The sequence below is a fragment of the Jaculus jaculus genome, chromosome 2 (genome assembly GCF_020740685.1).
Source record: "Jaculus jaculus isolate mJacJac1 chromosome 2, mJacJac1.mat.Y.cur, whole genome shotgun sequence".
Lineage (NCBI taxonomy): Eukaryota > Metazoa > Chordata > Mammalia > Rodentia > Dipodidae > Jaculus > Jaculus jaculus.
Window position 1 is genome coordinate 173,020,435 of NC_059103.1, and position 21,430 is coordinate 173,041,864.

A 21,430-nucleotide genomic window follows, 5' to 3' on the forward strand; every position below is an offset into this window, starting at 1 on the left:
AGGCCTCCATCCCTAATAACTGCAGTGTTTTAATTATGAAGCAGTGTTGTATTTTGTTGCAGGCCTTTTCTGTATCAATTGAAATGATCATGTGATTCCTGTCTTTAAGTCTGTTTATGTGAAGTAGTATGTTTATTGATTTTTGTATGTTGAACCATCTTCGTGTCTCTGGAATGAAACTTAGAAAGCATGAATTTTGACTGGGTATTTTAGCACACACTTATAATCCCAGCACTTCAGAGAGGCATGGGCAGGATTGCTGGGGATTTGAGGTTAAGCAAGTCTACATAGCAAGTTCCATGGCAACCAGACTTGTTTGGCAAGACTTTACCCCCTGCCCAGAAAAAAAATTCTTTAAGGGACTTAGATATTTTCATATAATGTCCACAGTAGCATTATTCAAAATAGCCAAAAGGTACAAGTAGCCTGGTGCTCACCAACAGATGAGTGGATAAACAAGGTATAGTATATCAATGAAAAGGGTTATTATCCAGCTTTACAAAGGAAGGGGATTCTGGCACATGGTACAAGATAAATGAACCCTAAGGATAACATAGGAATTGAAATAAGTCAATCAGGGCTGAAGAGATGGCTTAGCAGTTAGAGTGCCTGCCTTCTAAGCCTAAAGACTTATGTTTGATCCCAGGTCCCATGTAAGCCAGACACACAAGGTGATGCAATTGCATAAGCTCGCATATGCACTCTAGTTGGCACATGTCTGAAGTTCAATTACAGTTGCTGGAGGCCCTGGAGAGCCAATTCTCTCTGTCTCTGTGTGTGTGTGTGTGTGTGTGTGTGTGTGTGTGTGTGTGTGTCGCATGAAAAAAAGGCCAGTCTTTTGGGCTTGCCTCAAAAAGAAAGAAAGAAAGAAAGAAGTCAATCATGGTATGATTCTATTTATATGAAATACAAAGTAGTCAAATTCACAGACAGAAAGTAGGAATGTGGTTACCAGGAGCTGAAAGGAAGACCAGGGAGGAGGAATTGCTGTTTAATGGGTACAATAGTATAGTACAATAGGTACGTCTCCTCTCTGATCTCCAATTTGTCCCATGTAGGAACTGATATATATATATATATATATATATATATGTTTTTTCCAAGAGAAGCCAAAATGACACATTTTATTTGTATGTGTGGAATATGTGTACTGTGTTTCATGTATGTGTGTATATGTGTATTCATGTGTGTATACAGATAAATCTGCCCTATGAACATGTGTGCAGAGACCAGGAGGGACCATCAGGATTCCCCCTACATCACGCATCCATATGTTTCCTTGAGACTGAGTCGCTCACTGATTCTGAGCTTGCTGTTTTCACAAGCCCCAGTGAGTCTTGAGTCTCTGCTCCCCACAGGACTGGGTTTACAGATGGTGTGTGGCGATGGCCAGCTATTTATGTGGGTGCTAGGGAGTTGAACCCAAGAAGTTTCTCTAAGTTTCCCTAAGGCTCTCATGCTTGTGCTGGAAGTGCTCTTCCCTGCTTAGGCATTTCTCTGGCCCTGAGAGTCACATATTTAATAAAAAATCCTCTTTTCCTTTGAAGTGCAGAACAAATTTTAAATTTCTTAATCCATTCAGGTCAGATAAAGGGTGTGTAGGCCTCTAATTTAGAAATGGATTAATAGGGCTTGATCCAGGAAAGAAATCTGAGCCTGGACAGCCTCAGCTTGTGTAATTGCCATTTCCTGTGTTCATGAAGGAATGCATCATGGGACATATCTCAGCTATAACTTTATTCTAGAAAACTACAAGCTAATGGAAATGGGAGGATAAGTGTGTTTTGGTTTCATTTACTTACAATGAGAACCCTTAGCACTCTTATACATGCTGAATAATAAAGGACGATCCACTATTGGCCAGTAGGATGGAATCTCATATTAGTCTCAGACTGCCCCATTGAAGAACTAAAAATAATAATAATACCAACAGGACGTATCCAGCTTAATAGAGAGTAATTGAGCAAGTCTATCTCGCTGATTCTTGAAGATGGGGTTGCTGTAGGCTGAATCTTCCAAGAAAATCATTGTGTTCACCTTCTATTTCATGAAGTTGAAGTTTGGGGGATAGGGAAAGAGAATGACAACATCTAAATAATAACTCACCTTGGGATGGACCATCACAAGTTGTCATTAAATAAATGCAACTGATGGGAAAGTGTGGGGGTGGGGAGGGAGGGAATTACCATGGGACATATTTTATAATCATGGAAAATGTTAATAAAAATTTAAAAAATAAATAAATAAATAAATGCAACTGAAACTGAACAATCAGCTCAAAACCTGCTACCTGTTCTTCAAACTAGCCAGTTAGTTATGCTTGGGCACATCTTATTACATCTATACTGTGTAGATGAAGCAAATAATTCTTTAAGCATGTTAGTCGAATTAATTATTGCCAATTCCATTTAACAAGCTTGTAAAAACTCAGCATGATGATGGGCACAGTGGTTAGGCCATAAGTCTGTTCATGTTACCACAATGAACACTCCACTCAACAATTCAAACAACATAGCTTGTTCTTTCTTGTTTCCTTTATTCTCTTCTTTCTCTCTCTCTTCTTTCGCTCTTATTTTCTTTGTTTCCTTCTTCCTTCTTTTTTAAACATATTTTTTATTTATTTGCAAGCAGAAAGAAAGCGAAGAGAGACAGACAGAGAGAACGGGCATGCCAGGGCCTCTAGCCCCTGCAAACAAATTCCAAATGCATGCGCCACTTTGTGCATCAGGCTTTACGTGGGTACTGGGAAATCAGACCCCAGTCATTAGGCTTTGCAGGCAAGTACCTTAACTGCTAAGCCATCTCCCCAGCTCCTCTTCCTTCTTTTTAAAAATCTGTCAGACTTTGTGTTATTGTGAATTCAGAAGACATAGCCCCCCACCCAGCTGACACTTCCAGCGGGTGACGAGGTAAATAAACATGCCACCACGCAGAAGGAATTACAACCTTCCTGTGGCTTCCTTGGGCTCTGTGTGGAGGAAATCATTTATGCCACAAGACCCCCTCACCCTTGAGGAAAAGCCTGTCAGGACTTATGCATCAAAACTGAGAGAGAGGGCTGGAGAGATGGCTTAGCGGTTAAGCATTTGCCTGCAAAGCCTAAGGACCCTGGTTCGATTCCCCAGGACCCACGTGAGCCAGATGCACAAGGGGCACATGCATCTGGAGTTTGTTTGCAGTGGTTGGAGGACCTGGCATTCCCATTCTCTCTCTCTCTCTCTCTCTCTCTCTCTCTCTCTCTCTCTCTCTCTCTGCCTCTTTCTCTTTCTTTCTTAAATAATAAATAAATATGTTTTAAAAAAAAACACTGAGAGAGAGAGAGAGATGCTAGGGAGACATTTAGTATCTTCTCTTTTAGATTCTGTCTACTGCTCAGAGATGGCAAACAGAACAGCTCAGAACCTGAGCCCACCCCCAGAGCATGACCCCTCCTGCTGCAGACCTCTGCAGTGGACCGCCAGCAGTGAGTACGCTTCCCTACTCATTCAAATCTCATCAGCACCTTCCCTGGACCTTCCAGGCTCTGCCCACTCCCTCCAGCTATCTGGAATTCAGCTTCTTGTGTTTATGAATGTTCAGAGGCAAGAGAGAGAGGTGGGCCAGCTCTCTGTATCCGGCTACACTTCACAATGGCCGGTCCTTGGAGGGGGTCATCATGGGTCCAAGGCCTGGTTCTTAGCTCTGCACATTCAGGAATTTGATCTTATCAGGTTGTTTGGGGGTGATGACACCCTGGGGGACTGGCTCACACCAACTACGCTCAAGATGCTGATTGAAAAAGCAGACGGGCCCGTTTGCTCAGGCACAATGAGAAACACATGGGGATAGGACAGGATATGCTTTGATGTGGTTGGAACCCTTTAGAAAACCAAATCAGGAATAGAGTTCTTCTTGGGAAATGTAGACCAAGGGCTGGAGATGTAGCTCTGTGTCAGAATGCTTGCCTAGTGTGCACAAAGGCCCTGGGTGTAATCCCCAGTACCAAAAAGAAAGAAGGAAGAAGAGGGAAGCACCTTGCTCCCCTCCATGGTGTACGCAGGTCTGAGGGAGCCTAGGACTCCCACTTCCCTGCCCCCCAACACTCTCAACCCATTCTCTGTCTATGGAAATAATATAAATAGCTCACACCTATGAAGTGCTTATTATGGGCAGGACATGCTCTAGTGGTTTCACATACAGGCTCTCAACCTCGATAAGACTGTGAGACAGGTACTATCCTTAGGCTGCCTTTTAAGAAGTGAGTGCTCAAGGCTGGAGAGGTGGCTTAGCAGTTAAGGCGCTTGTCTGTGAAGCCTCAGGACCCATGTTCCACTCTGCAGATCCCACGTAAGCCAGACGAACAAAGGTGAGGCACTGCAAGGTCTTGCATGCCCACTAGGTGGCACAAGTATCTGGCATTCAATTTCAATGGCTGAGGCCCTGGCATGCCAGTTCCCTCTCCCTCCCTCTCTCTCTCTCTCTCTCTCTCTCAATAAATAAATAAATAAATGAATAAATAAGTAAATGAAAGTGAATGCTCAAAGTGGTTAAGTAACTTGTCCATCACCACCCAGCTTGTCATTCCCAGGATTCAGGCCAAGGCAGCAAGACCTCAGAGTCCATGCCCTCCACCATCAGGGACTCGGCCTATAGCACACTCTGGTTCCTCTCTTCTGGAGAGGTTTAGTGATCCCCCTCAGATATGCCCGCTTCTCCTCCACCTCCCCTTCGTTCCTCTAACTTTGGCTTTACATGTAACTACCATCCATGCATCTAATAATGAGTTATTCTCTAAGACAAACCATGTCGTTGGAATACTCCAGTCTTTCGTGTTTCCATTTAACTGCTACATTCATGCCCTGTTTATAAATAGAAAATGTCTTCTCTGGATACAAGTCACATGTAGCAGGGACTTCACTGTGGCCAAAATACCAATATCGCAATTCCTCTTGCCTGTGTTGTCCAAACCGCCTTTATAAAAAGCAAGGGGCGGTGTTAAGGAGCTAAACAGCAACCCTGGTGGCCACAGCCACACACTACTGACTGAGGAAAATCCCAAGCCAGGGTTCAGGCTGGATTCCAAAGTCAATATCACAGTTGTTAAGAAATCGGTCATAGGGACAGACTTGAAGCAGGTTAGTCATCCTCTCTGAGCATCAGCTGTCCCATCTTTACTTTTAGACGCACTCCCATCTCCTGGGCTTCATACTGAGCTGATTACTAATGAAGCAAACAAACCAGTAAAAAGTGGGTGACACCAGGCATGGTGGTTCATGCCTTTAATCCCAGCACTTAGAAAGCAGACTATAGAGAGTTTGAGGCCAGCCTGAAACTACATAGAAATTCCAGGTCAGCCTGAGCTAGAGCAAGACCCTACCTCAAAAAAATAAATAAATAAAATAGTTGGGCGTGGTGGCACACACCTTTAATCCCAGCACTTGGGAGGCAGAAGTAGGAGGATGCCTGTGAGTTTGAGGCCACCCTGAGACTACATAGTGAATTCCAGGTCAGCCTGGGCTATAGAGTGAGACTCTGCCTCAACCCCCTCCTCCAAAACAATGTGACTTTTTTTCTCCCACTTATCTGCCACGTTGTGTTACAGCCAGAGGGACCTCTCACCAGAAGCCAAGCAGATGGAGCTCCCTGATCTTAGACTTCCCAAAACCATTTAAAACTCATTATTTCATGTCACTTACCAACACCATCTTTCATAACTAGAACTTATAAAACACAGAAGCTCAAGTCCCCTGAACTTTTTGGCTTTCCTACAACTTTGGCCCCATTTGCTTTTCCTGAACCCCAGTATCTTGATTAGGCATGTCCAGTTTCTTGAAATAACCTGAAAATGTTAATTGTGGCATGAATTGTCTCAGCTTGGATGTTATCCACTTCCACTGAAGACAATACTCTCCCCATCCCTATCCACACACTCTTAGAGAGGAAGGAGGATAACCTTTCCTAAGGATGGACAATGACCAGTTAGCTTGGCCACCATGTTTGATTGAGAAATAAGCATGCAACCAATTCAGGGCTATGAGGATAAAACCTTGAAAGTTGCTTGAACTATAGGTAGAAGGGGGAAGCTCTCTGCTGATGTCTCAGTAACACATGAGCATCTTGATGCACCTTTTAGCATCTTATCATGAATAAGAATCCACCTGAGAATGAAAACAATCTGGAAGAACATGGAGCCAAGCAATGATGAGAGGGATGTCTGATGGCATTGTCTGAGTGTTCTATCTTTACAGTGACAGAAATCTTTTTTACTAAGCCCCTTTCAATTGGATTTCTATTTGCAACCTAAAGAAAAATGAATTCGATTGATTATAGATATGAGTTGTTTTAAGCTGAGACTTTACTAAGATGACAAAAATGTTTATCAGGGCTGGAGAGATGGCTTAGCAGTTAAGCGCTTGCCTGTGAAGCCTAAGGACCCTGGTTCGAGGCTCGGTTCCCCAGGTCCCACATTAGCCAGATGCACAAGGGGGCACATGCATCTGGAGTTCGTTTGCAGAGGCTGGAAGCCATGGTGCGCCCATTCTCTCTCTCTCCCTTTATCTGTCTTTCTCTCTGTGTCTGTCGCTCTCAAATTAAAAAAAAAAAAAATGTTTATCAGGGCTGGAGTTAAGGCGTTTCCCTGCAAAGCCAAAAGGACCCAGGTTCAATTCCCCAGGACCCATGTTAGCCAGTTGCACAAGGGGGCACACGTGTCTGGAGTTCGTTTGCAATGGCTGGAGGCCCTGGCATGCCCATTCTCTCTCTCTCCCTCTTTCTCTGTTAAATAAATAAATAAAAATGATTTTAAAAAAGTGTTTATCAAAGCATAAGGTTAGGTTGTTCCAGAAATGTTAATTTCTTGCCATGAACTCCCCATTCCAGCATGCACTACTTATATGCTCTGTCCTCTGCTCAGGAAAATGGCCCAGGGGAATACTATACTTGCAGTGGCTGCCAGTGGAACTAGAATCAACAGCAGTGCCAAAGGGAGGTAATTGCTTTGCTGTCCAGACTCTAAAAGTGCATGTGGCCAAGAACTGAACCATTAGGGATCTTTTGCTTATGGATGTATGCCTATTTTCTTGAGAGAGATTGAAGTCTGGGGCTTGATGAACTTTGATGATCATTCAAGGGCCACATTTAAGCTGAAGAAATAGAAGATAGGAGAGGAAAAGAGAGAAGATATTTGAGCGTAGACCACGTAATCTCTGAGGAAGAAAACAACTCAATTTCCACCTTTCCAGTCCTTGTTTCAGGCCTCAGGAAGCCTGAATGCATTTGGATGCAGTCATGGAGTCCTTCTCTGGGACACAAGATAGTGGTGAGTGACCATGTCTTTTCAATGGTCTCCAGGCTATGAGTCTCAATGCCCACATATCACACACATACTGGAGGACACATTCTCTAAGCTTTCTGCTTCTTAGAAGGGTAAGATGAGAATAAGCTAACTCCAGGGTTTGGGAAGAACATTCCCTGAAATACTCAAAGCAATGTCCAGTTCATATAGAGGATAAATCAATGACATCAGTCATCATTGTTAGAATCAACCCATTTCACATCAAGTAGTTTGAATAGCTCTTGCCTCCGAGAGGGCCCAACCTGAAGCATACTTTACTAAATGGTTAACTTGAATCAATATTTAGAATAAAATACTGAAAAAAAATAGAATAAAATGCTCTCACAAAGGGAAAATCATAAAAGCCAGGCGTGATGATGCATGCCTTTAATCCCAGCACGCGGGAGGCAGAGGTAGGAGGATAGCTGTGAGTTCAAGGCCACCCTGAGACTCCATAGTGAATTCCAGGTCAGTCTGGGCTAGAGTGGAAAAAACTAATAATAATAATAATAATAATAATAATAAAAGAAAATTTTAAAAAGGGAGAAGCTTAGCCATGGGTGGCATAGGAAAGTGTTTCAGATGGATTCAGACATCCAGACATATGGACCTGCCCTGTTCTAGCCTTTATTCTGTATTATGCTGGGACCTTATGCATCCTGCCTTGACCTTCGGAACTAATTACTTCCATGCACCACAGCTGACAAGTCAGCTCCTGAGACTTCTTCCTCTGCCTTCATTTGCTGCAAGTGAAGCTGTGCATCCATTCTGGGCAGCTCCGAGTCTTGCTCTTGGCTAGGAGGCACTGTGTGCATCACGCACACCCTCACCAAAGGTACAGAGGCCCAGAGTTTCCATCAACCATCTGCTCTTTGGGGTTGAAGAGAAGAGCTTAGCCAAATCCTGAGTTCTTTTCTCATTACTCAAACCGCTGTCCTATGAGTACTTCCTGTTGCAAGGGGGCCATCCCGTCTGAGGTTGGAAAAAAATATTCACCTAAGGGCTAGAGGGTTTGACTCTTTAACTGTTTTGTGCTCTTCTGTGAAAAATTACACCAGCAACTGCACATGCTTTATAGCACCATTTAAATCACTTTGAACTGCTGATCTGTGCTTTCCAGCCCTTGAAAACATTGATTTTACTAAAGAAGGAGTACACAGATCAACTTGCGAAGAATCTTTTATCTTTCAACTTCTACTTCTATAAGGGAACAAATTCAAAAATGTTCTTCAGAGCTGTCATGCATTAAAATAAGAACCAAGGGCTGAAGGCATAGCTCAGAGTTAGAGCACTTGCCTATCATGTGCAAGTTCTTGGGTTCCATCAAGACAAAAAGAAATTAGTTCTAAAAGAAGGAAGAATAGGCCAGGAGTGGTGGTTCACGCCTCTAATCCCAGCACTCGGGAGGCAGAGGTACGAGGATCACCGTGAGTTCGAGACCACCCCAAGACTATATAGTGAATTCCAGGTCAGCCTGGGCTAGAGTGAAACCCTACCTTGAAAAAAAAAAAAAAAAAAAAGAAGGTAGAGGAGGAGAGAAAGAAAGGGGGGAAGGGAGGAAGAAAAGAAAAAAAAATAAAGAAAGGAAGGAAAGAAGAAAGTTGTTTGGAAAAAGTTATCTAAACTTTGAGACAGGCTCTCATATATATCAGGCTGGTCTTAAATTTTCCATGTATCAGAAGTTGGCCTTGAACTCAGATCCTCCTCTGTCCACCTCTGAAGTGCTAGGATTATAGACATACACCACTATGCCCAGGTAGAACTTTGATCTTTTATGGAAAGAAACCAAGGGCCTTTCATAGTGCCCCAATATATTTGGTTGTGTATTGTGGTAGTTTGAATGGATGTCCCCCCAATAGACTCAAGAGTTTATTAAAGCTTTAGATCTCCAGCTGCCTGGCTGGAAGGGGTGTCATTGTGAGAAGAACCTAGTGCCCAGCCCTAAGGTGAGTTTCGAGGTGGATTTGGAATTTCAGCCTAAAGATCCACAGTGTCTGAGTGCTGTCGAGTCCCTAAAGTGTGCTTGCTTGTGGTAGTGGTGGTAGGTTTTCTCTTTTTCACCACTGTGGAACTTCTCCCCAGTCTGTAAGCCTCAAAGAAATTCTGTTCCTCTTATGAACTGTGTCTGGCTTGGAGGTTCACTCCAGCAATGTGAAGCTGACCACTACATGTATTCTTTGCTAAAAGGCAATAATTAAGGAATTAAATCTATACTCTCAAGGTCTTTCTCCCTCACCCCCCCCCCAAGTAAAACAGGAATGTAAATAATTTAATGTGATGGCTTCTTGAAAGCTATAAGAACTGAAGCATTGCAGAGGAGGCTGGAGGCAAGAACGGCTGAATATGCTGGACATACTCCACAGGTTTAGGCACAGGGACGTCCCATGCACAAGGAAGCTTATCATGCTCTGAGTTTCTTCCCAACCCGACTGCTGAGAACTGAGGATGTATAAACACTGACTTATGTCACCTATTGGGAGCCATCTAGCAGAGTGTTCCTACAGGTTCCCACAGATCCTGCAGGATCCGGCCACAGCTTGAGACCTTTCCTGCTAGAAATGCATTTAGAGTTCAAATCAAACAGAGCATCTCAGAGCCTCTGGCCCTGCAGGATGGCCACTTCAGGGAGCGAGATACTAATGGTGGTCAAGGCCTGACCTCCACCCATGCTGACTAGGAAGGAGAAACCACCAGTGATAAGGGGAAGGACAGGACAGGCCCTTCCTGTCCCTCTTCCTTGTCCCCATATGGCCACCAGCAGAGAAGGCAGAAAGCAGGAACTAGAGGCCAACAGGGCAGGCCCAAGGGTCACAGAGCACAGGATGGGGGAGGGCAGGGGAACTCAGCGGGGCGTAGCTGGCCAACAGCCCCACCTCGCCTGGGACGGGCTGTGCTCGTAGATTTTATTTCCACGGCCGGTTGCTAAGTGCTATACATAATGTAAAAGTAAATAGTTACAGGGCCAGCTTGGAATACACAAAAACACACATGAATCAGCCAAGAGAGAGGGATCTCTCAAAGTGTCTAGGTTTATTTTTAGATCCTGGTTGATCAAATGAGTAACCTCAATGTGCAAAGGAAGGCAAGTTAAGGCTGAGAAGTGCAGATAGAAAGAAAGCTGGGCAAGATCAGTCCCCACAGCCAAGGCCACATCAGTTACCAAGCATGCATCTGCCACATCCTCATGAGTCCTAACTACCTCACAGTAGTAAAACAGAAAACATCATCTCCCACCTTGAATATAACACAAAGATATTTGTCAATAAAGGCCTGAAGTCAATTAAAGTAGCCAACACCACACTAAAGTAATGAGCATAAACCACTGAGGAAAAAAAAGGTGTTCTATAAACCTTGTATTTCCCATAACATGTGACCCAGTGCCTTGTAAAAAGCAGTTCATTGAAGAAAAGGAACAAGGTTGGGCATGGTGGCACACACCTGTAATCCCAGTACTCAGGATGCAGAGGCAGGAGGATTGCTTTGGTTCAAGGCCACTGTGGTGGTTTGATTCAGATGTCCCCCATAAACTTAGGTGTTCTGAATGCTAGGTTCCCAGCTGATGGAGATTTGGGAATTAATGCCTCCTGGAGAGAGTGTATTGTTGGGGGTGGGCTTATGGGCTTTATAGCCAGTTTCCCCATGCCAGTGTTTGGCACACCCTCCTGTTGCTGTGGTCCACCTTATGTTGGCCAGGGGGTGATGTCCACCCTCTGCTCATGCCATCGTTGAGCTTCCCCTTGAGCCTGTAGGCCAAAATAAATCTCTTTTTCCCAGAAGCTGCTCTTGGTTGGGTGATTTCTACCAGCAATGCGAACCAGACTGCAACAGCCACCCTGAGACTACATAGTAAATCCTAGATCTGCCTGGGCTAATGTGGGTGGGGGGGAGGAAGAAAAGGAACAAGGATAAAAATCCTGCCGATCATCAAAGTGCTGAGAACAAGTGACTGTGGAGTACACAGCTCTCAGTGAGATACTTCTATCACTCCCTCAAGGCTCAGACAGCATTCAGGAGAGAGGGCAGGACAATCGTACAAATCAGAGGATGGGGAGGAGTGCTGTGGAGCACTGTCTTCCAGATATCACGTAACTGTTGCATTCATGGCCTCACAGTGACTGTCATTACCTGTATAAGCTCCACATAATGCTGGATCCATTTCCACATTGTTTCATATATACTGGAGGAGGACATGAGACCCTCATCCCTCCATGAGGAGGTACTGGCCATTAATGGTTGGTGAGGGAGCAGGAGATGTGTTCTGATAAATAATCCCCTTCCATGCTCATGCTGGCAACCCTAATAAAACTCAATGAAACACACACATACAAGGAAAAAAGACATCAAAGTAGGAGGAGTTCAGTAGAAGGGGGTCAGGGAAGAAGGACAAGAGAAAGTAATAGGAGAGGAATATTATCAAAACATATTATATACGTGTATGAAATATCAATTAAAAAGTGCTGTGGGGGCTGGAGAGATGGCTTAGGGGTTAAGGCACTGGCTGGAGAAACTTATGAACTCATAGTCAAATCTCCAAGGCCCACGTAGCCAGATGCAATGATGCAAGTGTGCAATACTGCACATGTGCACAAGGGGGCACACGCATCTGGAGTTTGTTCACAGCAGGCTGAAGGTCCTAGAGAACCCATTCTCTCTCTCTCTCTCTCTCTCTCTCTCTCTCTCTCTTCCCTCTGCCTCTTTCTCTCCCCAAAAAAGTGCTATGGGGCTAGAAAGATGGCTTAGTGGTTAAGGCACTTGCCTACAAAGCCTAAGGACCAAGGTTTAGTATCCCAGTACCCACATAAACCAGATGCACAAGGTGCCACATGAATCTGGACTTCATTTGCAATGGCTAGAGGCCCTGGTGTGCCCATTCTCTCCCTCCCTCCCTCTCTCTCTCTCTCTCTCAAATAAAAAATATATTTTTAAAAGTTTTTTTTTTAAGTGCTATGATTCCCAGAAAAAAAAATTCCTGAGATTTTTTTTTTTTTTTTTGCATGGTGATCAGAGCAACTTGCCAGAATTGAAATTTCAAAAGTAAATTCAGCATTGAAAAAGGAAACCAGATGACCAAAACAATATGAAATAACAGAAATAATACAATATGCTAATATAAAATAATGACCTTCATAAAACAATACAAAAACATAAAGGGCTGCAAAGATAGCTTAGAGGTTAAGGTGCTTGACTGCAAAGCCTAAGGACCCACTTTCTACTCTATAGTCCCATGTAAGCCAGACGCACAAAGTGAGGCAAGTGCACAAGGTTGTACCTGTACACAAGACAGCACACACATCTGGACCTTGGGAACGGAGAGCAGGGATACTCTGAGATTTGCTCGATTTCTTCATCTATAAAGGAGATTCTATGTGTGGCCCCTCCACCTAGCAAGACTGTGGCAATGAACAGGACGTGATCCCCACAGGACCTGGGGGCTCCTTGGAACCGTGCAAGCTCACGGTCCCCTCTTACTCATACAAAGCAACTGTAAGCAGCCTGGGCCCAAAGTCAGGCTATTCCCAGTGTAGCCATCTAATCTTAAGCAAATACGCGATCTTCCTTCTCTTAGAAAAAGCCCATCTCATTATAAAGCAGCTAGTTTATAGTTTTAATAAAAATATACAAGAGACATCATTTGCTTTGTAGAAATGGAAATGTTGTTTAAAATGTGTTTTTAGGGCTGGAGAGATGGCTTAGCGGTTAAGCACTTGCCTGTGAAGCCTAAGGACCCTGGTTCGAGGCTCGGTTCCCCAGGACCCACGTTAGCCAGATGCACAAGGGGGCACACGCGTCTGGAGTTCATTTGCAGAGGCTGGAAGCCCTGGCGCACCCATTCTCTCTCTCTCTCCCTCTGTCTGTCTTTCTGTCTGTGTCTGTCGCTCTCAAATAAATAAATTTTTAAAAAAATGTGTTTTTAAAGCACCGTTCAATAAAGGTGATGGGATCATTGGCTAGTAAAAGTAGAAAGATAATCTGTTTCAATCCTCATTTCCTATACCTATATGACCCTATACCAACATAAATTAAAGTTGGACTAAATAATAGGGTTTTTTAAGTTAGGAATCCTTTATAATCAGTACAACAGTGTTGAGTATTAGTCCAACTCTGTGAAGGGGCAGAAAGGGCAACACTGAGAGGGATGAATTACAGGGAAATGTTGACCCACTCAATAATGTCAAACTATCAAAAACAGGTGCATGGGGAAAGATTTGTGGGAGATATGCTAAAGATATGTTGTTATATGTTATTGAAGATTGATTGTCTACAGTATATATTTCTTTTTATCTTTTTTTTTTTTTCTTGTCTAGGCTTGATCTGCACAACGTGTGAAAAAACAGCTGCTATGTCCAAGCCAAATGAATAGGCCACCAATAGGCACTTAGCCATTCTGCATGAAAAAGAATACTGAATTACCACATCAAATTTCAAACAGTTAAACAAGCCCCACGCTTAAACTACAGGAAGGAAACTATACATGGTCTTCAGATAATGGGGAAAGGGGACCTGTTAACCAATTAAATGGTCCAGTGAAGAAAAGATAAAGGTATAGAAGGGATAAAAATAGTTTCCCACTTATCTCTGCTTTAATAATAGAATAGCATGCATTCTCGTGAAAGTCACCCAGGCAACTAAAAATACAAAGACAGTGATGTTTGGAAAATATGTATATAAATCTATTTTTCCCATCTTTAGAATGAAAATGATTACCACAGCAAGAAAAAATCTTTAATGAGAAGACCATATAAGAAAAAGAGTACATACAAAAAAAGAAAGTCTTGTTAATTTGTACTATGTGGTCTTTAGTACAGCAATTAAGTATAAAAGCATATCTGTTTATACAAGGCCTTGGCCCACTATTATCTCAAATTCCAGCCAATAATCTATTAAGAAAAATGTGGTTTGGGGGCTGGAGAGATGGCTTAGCCTGCAAAACCAAAGGACTCTGGTTTGATTTCCCAGTACCCATGTAAAGCCAGATGCACAAGATGTCACATGCATCTGGAGTTCATTTGCAGTAGCTGGAAGCACTGGTGCATCCATCCTCCCTCTCTCTCTCTCTCTCTCTCTCTCTCTCTCTCTCTTTCTCCTGCTTTCTCTATCTGTCACTCAAATAGGTAAATAAAAAAATAAATATCATTTTTAAAAAGGAAAGAAAAATGTGTTTTTTTAATGTTGGACTTTTCCTCTCTCTTTTCCAAATTTCATGCTTTTATTTCATAAATCAAAGGTGCACTAATGTCAAAACTGGCATATTAGAAAAATTTTAAAATGCATTGGGAAAACTACCTTAAGTCCCACTTAATTAGGCTGACTATATGTCTCTGCCTGTTTGCTCTGCCTTTCACTCTCAAATGTCTTGTGGTGTGAATGATAAATTACATCGCCACCTTATGTTTAGCTGAGAAACACTTCCTGACTTTTTGATGATGTATGATTTACCAGGTTGGGAGTGTAGGATAGGAAAATGAGAGCCGGGCGTTTTGGCGCACGCCTTTAATCCCAGCACCCGGGAGGCAGAGGTAGCAGGATTGCCATGAGTTTGAGGCCAACCTGAGACTACAAAGTGAATTCCAGGTTAGCCTGGGCTAGAGTGAAACCCTGCTTAGAAAAACCAAAAAACAAGAAAATGAGTACTTGCTGGGAGGGCTTCCTTGAAGGAGGTCTTAGGACCCAGCCCCTTTTCCTCTCTTTGCTTTCTGGAGGTCCCCAATGCCACATGCTCCCAGCCCAAAAGCAATGAAGACCATGGACTGCAACCTCCAAAACCTCAGCTCACATAAAATTTCCGTCTTTTTAAGTGCATTATCTCAGATATTTTGTCACAGTAACACAAAGCTGAACCAGCCAAGACATCCCCCAACTGATGAGTGGATAATGAAGATGTGGCACATTTACACAATGGAGTTCAGCGGTAAGGAAAAATAAAGTTATGAATTTTGCAGGAAAATGGATGGATCTGGAAAGGAGTGTACTGTGAGGTAACCCAGGCCCAGAAAGCCAAACATCACATGTTCTGTCTCATGTGTGGATCCTAGCTACAGATGATTGGACCTCTGTGTGAGTAGGAAGAAAACTCAGTAGCAGAGGCCCATAAGCTAGAAAAGAAATACAAAGGGAGGGGGGGTACTTAATAGGATGGTATTGTATACATATAAGTAGAAGAACTGATTAATGGGGTGAAAGGGCCTAAGTTAGATCAGGGGAAGAGATTGAGTAAAGGAAAGGTGGAGAGAGAGCTATCAAAATCTAAGAGGATATAAGTAGGTTATATGGAAACCTACTTTTTTGGACAATGGAACACATAGGAGCCATAGATTGCTACCAGAAAATTTTTTGCCAGGGATAGGATACCTTCCAGTGAATTGTTGGCCAGGGAGGTCCCTGATGCCCCCAAAATATTACAGGCCATTGCCGAGGCCCCTAGTTTCCCACCAGGAATAGATGGTAAGACCCTCTTGCTGAAGACTCCACATACTTGGGCTGCAAGGCCACTGAGAAATTCTGCTGGAACTGAGCTGATAACCTCCTCCATGTAGACCAGCTGACAGAAAGCTGGAAGAAGCCATTCTACATGCAGTTCAATGGGAGAGAAAAATCACTAGTGAAGATACTCCACAGTGGACACTGCAAGCCTTATATGTGGCCAGCCAGGCCAAATGAGCCAGTAGGTGCAATAGTGCCATATCTGTCATAGGGGAAAACAACCACCCTCTAATTGGACTGGAGGCTTACTCCATGGGAGGGAATACATCCCTGATAATGAAAACCTACAACAGGGGTAGTCATGAGCCCTAGGGGTGTAACATCTGCTGCTCGTCAGGGTAATTGTATATACTATGCTCACCAAACTGCCCAGTATCCACTTCTCTTAATGTTCATACCCTTATATTAATGCTACTCTCACTTTTGGCTAGAGAAACTTCTCTTTTCAGATGGCAACGACCTTGGGATAACTCAGAAGGCACTGTGGTGCTGAGAAGAAGTGACAGAGGAGTACTCAGCACTGAAACAGCTTAATCACACCTTCCAAGGCTCAGGGTCCATTGCGGAAGAGGTGGTGGAAAGAATGTAAAAGCCAAAGGAAGGGTAGGACGCCTTACAATGTGCTCCTCCAGACACAAAATAGCCTGGATATTCATGACCTCACAGTGCCTGACTCTATACCTATACAAGGCCATCATAATAGGAGGAAAATATGATGACATCAAAATAAAAGAGAGACTGATTGAGAAGTGGAGGGGATATGATGGAGAATGGAGTTTCAAATGGGGGAAGCAGGGGGAAGGAGGGAATTACCATGGGATATTGTTTACAATTATGGAAGTTGTCAATAAAAAAATAAACTAAAAAAAAAAAAAGCTGTGGCTGGAGGGATGACTTAGTAGTTAAGTGCTTGCCTGTGAAGCCTTAGGACCCTGGATCAAGGCTCAATTCCCCAAGCCCCATGTAAGCCAGATGCACAAGGTGGCACATGCATCTGGAGTTGGTTTGTAGTGGCTAGAGGCCCTCGTGTGCCCATTCTCTCTCTCTCTCTCCCTCTTTCTCTCTATCTGTCACTCCCAAATAAATAAATAAAAATAAACAAACAAGCAAAAAAAGCTAACACAACCCAATTGGCCACCTTCTCAGAAGGTGGTCCACAGAGTCACTTGCATGGCTGTGGGCTGCCCCTTCTGCCTTGCAACAACACAGGGTGTGGTCAAACCCTGGCCCTACACCCATTAGGACATAGTAGGAAACTGAAGATGCTGCTCTTTGGTCCTGCAGAAGAGTCCTGGTGAAGAGACTATTGAACAGAAAGGCATGGGCTGGAGGCATGGCTTAGTGGTTAAGGAATTTGCCTGCAAAGCCAAAGGACCCAGGTTCGATTCCCCCCAGGACCCATGTTAGCCAGATGCACAAGGGAGTGCACGCGTCTGGAGTTGGTTTACAGTGGCTGGAGGCCCTGGCATGCCCATTCTCTCTCTCTCTCCTTCTTTCTCTGTCAAATGAATAAATAATAAAATAGTAAAAAGAGAAAGGAATAATACTTAGGAAAACAATGAAGGAAAGGGCAATGTTACCAACGACCCAGGGAGGGAGCAGCAAAGGGGACTTGAGAGGGGGTGGCTAGGAGGGGAGGGAAGCTGGGACCCTTGGAAGACACAACCAGCCTCGAGCATGTGAGCTGCAGGAGGAAGCTAGAGAAATGGATGCCTCGCTTTCCTCTCCCCTCCCCCTCCCTGCTGGAGCCAGTGCTGATCAAAGCACAAAATGATCACGGATGCCACTGATAGAGGTGGTCTTGGGGCAGGGAACCAGGTGAGAAGGGAGCCAGTCAAGGGGACAGGAGGGGCCCCCAGGAGCTAGCCAGTCCACTCACGATCCTGGCCCCTAGAGAACTGGCCTGACCACTGTTGAGAGAGTAAAAGAAAGCAGCATCCTGGGCGGAAAGTTGCCATCCCCAGCGCTAGGTAAAGCCAACCGAGCTTCACAAGCGAGGGATCCATGCGGTCCCGCAGCCCCATGCTTCGGGGAAACCTCTTCTAGGCATAAGGCACTACTATTACCATCTTGATTTTTTTCAACTTTTACTTATCTATTTGTATGTGCATGCGCATGTGTGTGAGGGAAGAGGGTATGCCAGGGTCTCTTGACACTGCAAATGACACCTGTACGGCTTTATGTGGGTGACTGGTGAGTTGAACTCAGGCCAGCAGGCTTGGCAAGTGGCACCTTTAAGCGCAGAGCCATCTCTCTGGCCCCCATCTTGAAATTCTTTATGTTGGTATTTTTGTTTGTTTGTTTGTTTCAAGGTAGGGTCTCACTCTGGCCCAGGCTAACCTAGAATTCACTCGGTAGTCCCAGGCTGACCTAGAACTCACAGTGATCCCCCTACCTCTGCTGGGATTAAAGGTGTGCACCACTATGCTAATTGCCATATATATATTAATAAGGGATTTGCATTTTCATTTCTCTCTAACCCTATACAGTATGCAACTGCTCCTCTGCAAAGCAAACTGTTTTCTTTGGCTGGTGAGAGTAAATTCTCTAAGTATTACAGTATTCCAGATACGCTCGTCAAAGCAAACTGATCCGGAGTTGGCATTAACTAGAACAATGAGTCAGGAGACTATGTGGTTGGATAAAATGAGAGAAGCATTTCACCTGCTTTTTATTTCTTCTCTCTCCTTCCTCTCATCTGAAGTCAAACTGCAAAGTGACTGAGAACCCCAAGTGAGCTGCCCTTTATAAGGAAGCAGACCTTAATTACCACAAACGCTCAAGCATAGGGTGAATGGGTTTAGGTTCTGCCCCAGCTAATGTGATCAACATGATCAAACAGAATAATTCATACTTCGAAGTGGACTCACAGCCCAGTTGATGGGTTATAGTCATCAAATTAGCCAGGTAACTGACTAAGCTACTCTCTAACTTCCCCTTGTGTTCTCCGTGGTCCAAACCCCCAGGTAGGGAATGTTGATATATGTGCCAGAGGCCTGTTGGTGGGCCAGCAGCATCTGTAAACAGTGTATGTGATGTGGAGCCCCATAAGTTAAGCACTTGGGGAACCTCTGGGTGGGAAGCCAGACAGGGCCCTGTCTCCCCTTCCATACCTCCAAGGCCATCCAGCGAAGCCACAAAGAGAAGACCTCCAGTGACTTTTTTTTTTTTTTTTTTTTTTTTTTGAGGTTGGGTCTCACTGTAACCTGGGCTAACCTAGAATTCACTCTTTAGTCTCAGGCTGGCCTCAAACTCGCAGCAATCCTCCTACCTCTGCCTCCCGAGTGCTGGGATTAAAGGCGTGCACCACCACACCCAACTCCAGTGACTTTTAACAATCTCTTTCATTCCTTTCTTTACTTTAGAAATAAATAATAGTGGATTTTGAGTATTTGCATGTTTTATTATTTAAAGTGAGAATAAAGGCTGGAGAGGTGGCTTAGCGGTTAAGCGCTTGCCTGTGAAGCCTAAGGACCCTGGTTCAAGGCTCGATTCCCCAGGACCCATGTTAGCCAGACGCATAAGGGGGCACATGCCTCTGGAGTTCATTTGCAGTGGCTGGAGGCCCTGACGTGCCCATTCTCTCTCTCTCTCTCTCTCTGGCTCTTCCTCTCTTTGTCTGTTGCTCTCAAATAAATAAAATAAACAAAAAAAAAAATAAAGTGAGAATAAAAATCCAAAAGAGAAGATAGCAAGTATCTGTAAACCATCTATGGTGTTGCAGAAACTAGAGTAGGAGATGTTAACAAACTTGAGGGTCATCAAGGTGGATTCAGAGATCCAACACCTGCCGTGTGTACTCCTGAATGCTATAGTGGAATAAATAGTGTCCCTTGCCCCCAAAGTATGACCATGTCCCACAGCCCCGGAGCCAGCAGCGTGGGTGAACTTAGACAAAGGATCTTTTTAGACACGCATATGGATCTTGAAACAAGACCATCATGAATTCTGCAGGCGGATCTTAAATCCAGTGGCAAGCCCTTATGAAAGATGTACCGAGGAGAGGGTCACAAAGAAGAGGAGGGATGCAGCCTCAAGCTCAGCAGTGCCCATGGCCAGCAGGAGCTAAAAGAAGCAAGACAAGTATAGTGACCCACGTCTGCAGTCCCAGCTGCTCAGTAGGCCGAGGATCACCTGAATCTACAAGTTCAAGACCAGCTCCAACAACCTAGGGTGGTAAGGTTTGTACATACATTCATACAGCAAGAAACTAATCTCCCCTTGTTGCATTTAGAGAAAGCCAGAGCTCTGCTCCTCCTTATCAGATAGGAACCTCCAGGACTTTCAGATGATCAGGAGCTTCTGCCTTGAGCCTCCCACTTTGGGACAGTTAGTCCCAGCAAACACAGGAAACAAACACCAGCCCTCAGCCCCGTCTGCCTCGGCTCTCACAACCCGTGGGAATGGAAACTCTGAGGCCTTCTAGAACAGCCCCTTCCGCTCATTTAGGAGGCCTAGTTCTGGTACCAGAATAATAAGACTAACCACTTTTCTCCCATGCTGGTGGACATGTACTTGGTGACATGAGTCTCGCATGGCCACAGAGCTCTGTCAGGAGACACTGACCCTCAGCTGTGCCCAGGTGCTGAGGCAGATGTCCTCTGGCTCCATATAGACATCAAATTACACCCAAAGAACCAAAGCACACAGGTTTGGGGGAAGAGGTCCAGTAAGAAGAAATGTCCTGGTTACTTCCAATATTGAGTCAGGTTTCAAATCCAAGCTCCCCGGTTCACTGCACCCTGGCCCCCAGGAAGCCGCTGCACCTCTGGGGACCCCAGGCCCCATACCTGTCACATGAGGTGAATGGCAAGCTCTCTTGCCAGATGCTGTCTCCTTGCCATCCTCTCTCCTTCCTTCTGTGAGCTAACTAGCGGATAATCAGACAGGTAGGGAAGGTGAGTGACTGAGGACTTACAAGACCATCTGCGTCAGGCAACAGCTAAAGGACCCTCTCTCCAACCAACCTTCCCCCTTCCACCACCCAACAGTTCCAAACCTTGCTCTCACCACACTCTCCCTGGCTTGCATTCACCGTGGCTGCCTCAGTTTGCCTCCCCTGTAGAGTCCTTTCACGAAAGCATCCATCAGTTCCAGCCCTTACAGTGTGTCCTCTGTCTCCTATGGGATTCCCCAGAATAAATCCTCCGTAGAACTTACCAGAATTGATTAGAACCCCTGTAGGCTCGTACGCCCCCATAGGCAACATGTTCAACTTATCTGAGGAAATGTCACCGTGCCATGTTTAATCCCAGCCCCAAGTCTGACCACACACACCGTTCAGTCCTATGGATGTGGAGAAAATCTCTCATGCAGAGCCTCCGCTCCCTCCCTCCCTGTCCCTATGCTAGGATCTCTCTGGGCATGCTATTGTCACATGTGACAATGAGTTATTGGCTCCCCATGTCCCCCAAGAGGAGTTTAAACTCTCCCGCTGTTCCTCATGATTCCAACCAGCCTTCAAAAATGTGTTCAATCCTTCACACCCACTAGGGGGGCTATTACACGTAAACAGAAGCAAAGGGAAAATGACAAAGATGACTGGTTATGGAAAAATCAAAACTCCTTTGCATTGCTGGCAGGTGTGTAAAACGGTGTCCGTGACTCAAAACACTCAGCACAGCATTGCATAGAATC

At 44.5% G+C, this 21,430-nt stretch overlaps 1 protein-coding gene across 1 annotated transcript in view; it reads right to left on the reverse strand.

The window, feature by feature from the left end:
• The window catches only part of Ncald (neurocalcin delta), a 538,037-nt gene that overhangs the window by 508,762 nt on the left and 7,845 nt on the right, over positions 1 to 21,430 (reverse strand). The window lies entirely within an intron of this gene.